This window comes from Empidonax traillii, unplaced genomic scaffold (genome assembly GCF_003031625.1).
Source record: "Empidonax traillii isolate 1590-97213 ecotype Southwest subspecies unplaced genomic scaffold, ASM303162v1 scaffold593:size397357, whole genome shotgun sequence".
NCBI classification, from domain to species: domain Eukaryota; kingdom Metazoa; phylum Chordata; class Aves; order Passeriformes; family Tyrannidae; genus Empidonax; species Empidonax traillii.
In genome coordinates, this window is record NW_020955786.1 from 364,111 (window position 1) to 368,146 (window position 4,036).

The following is a 4,036-nucleotide window of genomic DNA, read 5'->3' on the forward strand; positions in this document are numbered from 1 at the left end:
ACAAAAAACATCCAAGGACTAAAGTGAGTACTTCAGTACTTACTCGAGGAAGTAGTTTCTCAAACCAAAACTATGCTATTATAAATCTTAAGTATGTCCAAGTTGCAGTCTTGTTCTATAATATCTGCATGTGTATTTTATAATGTTATAGGTTATTAAGCATTGTTGATGTATAAAAAGACTCAGAAGCATTCGCTGCTCATGGATCGTTACAGCACAAAGAGGTAGTAGCTACATAACAAATTAGTAACAGCTGGATGATTTGGAACCAGAAGGCCTAACATGCCAGTATAGGGCAAATTTCACTCAGTTTACGAAACAAGACTACTTTACCTAGGGCAATAAAACAATGCCTCTAGACTGGATTTTGCAGAACCTGGGGCACTCTTTTTGAAACCACACAATAACTTAGGCATGACAAAGATGTCACAGGATCAGGGAGCCCAGCAGAGAAATTCACTGCCTGGAAAGATTCTGACTTGAGAAATCCTGATTGCTTGAAGAGTCAAAATGAATAAAGGAATTAAGCTTGAGGTTACAAAATTAAAAATGGAAGTCTATGCTTCTGTGCTGTAGTATGTCTCTATGAATATTTTGATTTCTTTAAGAAATACAGCTGCCATCTTTTGTATTTAGAAAGATTTCAGTGCATGAAGTGCTTAAGATGGGTTTTTTCAATGGAAAGACTCTTCAGTTTTATTGTCATATTTCAAAAGAAATTTTCTTGATGTCTTTTGTTCTTTCCCTTTATCAGCCATCATTGCTGAGTAATGCCCAGGGTCATACTTTTGAAAAGCAAATTCTTCCTTTGCAGCATTGCTGCAGGACTTATGGCAGAGCATATATCCAGAGAACTAGGTGCTTATCCTTTTATAAGACGTAGGTTGATACCTGGCACAAAATACATTCCCATGTATACACAGTTTTGAAATATTAAGCAAGAAATACATTAAATCTAAGGTAATTTATTCCACCAGAAAGCATACAGCAAGTTATTAGTCCAGGTCATTACTTGCTTGGACAAAACTTCAGACTGAGCCAAAATCTTCACCACAGAGTGCAGGAGCTTCAACTGAAGTCAAAATAGTTGACCCAAAGTATCAATGCATCAGTAGAATTTATTACCAGAATAAAATTTACTTGAAAAAAAACAAAACTCCTTCTCACATCTTTTGGCAAAACAGCAGATATTTAGTAAAATGCAATCATTTTTGCCTGTAACAGATTTCCACCCGTAATAAATCTTAGTACAAAAAGTCACTAGCATTTAACTCAGTGACAAAATTGGACCAGTGTGTCTAATGGGACATTAAGCATTAATATGGCCTTGCAGAAGGATTGTTCAAGTCATTCATTGCTAAATCCGGCTTCAACAAAATAAATAAATTCTGTTCATTGCAAGGAAAGCAGAAGTGGACCTTTAATCACAGGATGATTCAAGAGATAATCCTTGTAGAAGAGGTTTGTTACCGCTGAAGGTGATCACTTAACAAACCCTGACTGTGAGTGGGGTTTCTGTTGGGTTTACTAGATGGGGACAAACTTTGTAGCAGGGCCTGTTGTAATAGGACAAGGGGTAAGGGGTTTTAAACTCAAAGAGTGTCAATTTAGATTAGATAGAAGAAAGAAGTTTTTTACAGTGAGGGTGGTGAAACTCTGGAACAGGTTGCCCAGTGAAATGGTAGATGCCTCATCCCTGGAAACATTCAGGGTCAGGTAGGACAGGGCTCTGAGCAACCTGATGTAGTTAAAGATGTCCCAGCTCACTGCAGGGGGTTTTGGACTAGATGACCTTTAAAAGGTCCCTTCCAACTCAAACTATTATTCGATTCTATGATTCTATTTTAAAGTCATACAGCAGATCCTTAAAAGAACCTTAAAAATTTCCCTATTTATAATTTGATTTCTAATCCATCGTTCCAGCATTTTTGTCCAACTGGTTTTATGGTTGTCCAGGATAAAATGTGACTAGTTAGTGTATGACATGTTACCTCTGCGGTATATGAACATACTTTGATTTCTACAGCACTGAGTCAGCATTCCGATGAGTTAGCATTTATATTCCCGACAGCTGTTTATTCCTCTCAATGTAATTTCAGAGATAAATGTCCAGAAGGGCTTTGCTGCCCCAGATCTATCAGAAAACATATTTAAGATATTCTGTGGTATTTAAATCATAAAAAAACCTTATTCAGTAATGCAAGGACAAAAAGTGTTTAATTTTTAATATTAAATAACTAAACCTTACTATATTATTTTTAAATATAATGTACTAAAGAGTTGAAGTATTTTTATTTTCTATGCAAAATCGCATCAATGGTTTTTAGGGACATTATAAATTTAAGAAACATGCTTAAACTTCCAGTCAGTATTTTTACTCTATTCATTTTACTTGGCATTGAGAAAATAGCCTTGAAAAGACTTCCTTGAAGAGATAAGAACCAGTGCACATGAAGGACCAAATGGTTCCTGGAGCAGCTGATTGATTGTATCTTACTAAGGCCATGGGAATAGTTGGCCTAGTGGAACATAAACCTTGATAGTAGGCAGAATTAGCAGATGAGGATTCATTGAATTCCAGAAGTCTTCAGGTAATGCTGCAGGGCTATTCTGGCAAATATGGTATAGGCTGTAGTCATTCATATGCTGTCATTTTTTATCTGCTTTTTTGTTTGTTTGTTTATAGTCTTCTCATAAAATAATGCTGATGTTGCAGAGTAGCCTAGATTTTATTTTCCTGCCCCAGCCCTATAGAATCTATGGGGCGTACTACCTGTTTTAGCACAGCTGCCTAAGCTTTGGATTTTAGTAAACTCTTTCGAGAAGATCTTTCTTCTAAACACTCTTCTGATAGATGTGGTTTTACAATATGGCAGGGAAATGAACTGCTGGCAAGATTATAGAAGTGTCTGTTATCCATGCAAAAATAAAATCAAGTTCTGAATCCCATTAGAGTAATTATTTTAATTATATGTAGTAGAAATTAATTCTATAAATTACTTATGATACTGATAAGAGAATAAATACTTTATTGCTCTATTCTCCTCTGTCCTTTCAAACTCCATTTTGTCTTGTCTCAGGACAAGATTCTTGATATAACCTCTCTAAAAATTCAGTTCATATCCTCTATTACCTACCTTTTTCCTTTTCCTAATCTCTAGGATTAGGAAACAGTCCCTTTTTTCAAACTCTGATAAAAAGATATCTTTGCTTATTGAAGTAATAATAGATAGTGCCTAATAATTTTAATTTTATTCTTATTCTTATTGATTTTTTAAATTCTTCATTTCCAGGGTAGAGTATAAAGAACCGTGAACACTATTAGAGAGAAGAGTTTTCCAATAGATCCTCTCTGCACCTTAATACTTTGGCTGCTCTAGACCACCAACCATCAGTTCTTACTGAACTTTCTATACTACTGGCAAGTACTTTTATTTTTATTTTCCTCCCATGGTTCCTATAAAATTAGAAATAAAGATAATTGGACAAATTTACTTGCAGGCAATTCCATTCCTTCAATCATTTATAACTGTATCATAACATAATCATAACAGTAAAGTAGGACTTTTAAAATGAAAGCAGTACTTCTGATGCTGAACTCCTTAGTAAAACCCCAAAAGTTGAATGTTATTACCCTAGGAATTTTTTTTTCCAAAATCTTTACTTATGTGAATAAATGAGGTTAAACATGAGGTGAAAATCTGCATCTATGTATACCATTCAGAATTAAGTTGTGATGCAAACGTTATTGTGAAAAGAAACCATCTTGAATCCAAGCATTCAAGATTATTTATATGGCTGTGACACATACACCATAAATAAAAATGTGTGAGTAGAAGATAATAATCTCTTTGATCTATTCATGAAAAATTTTTTGGGCCATGTCTGTACCAGTGTTGCATTGCCAGTGTAGACTAATGTATAACTCTCTCAAAAATCATTAAATGAATCTTGAAATTGGACACTGGTTGTAAATTATTATTATCCCTTCTAAAACCAATTCATAATCCCATGTCTTCATTTGTCACTTTTCTTC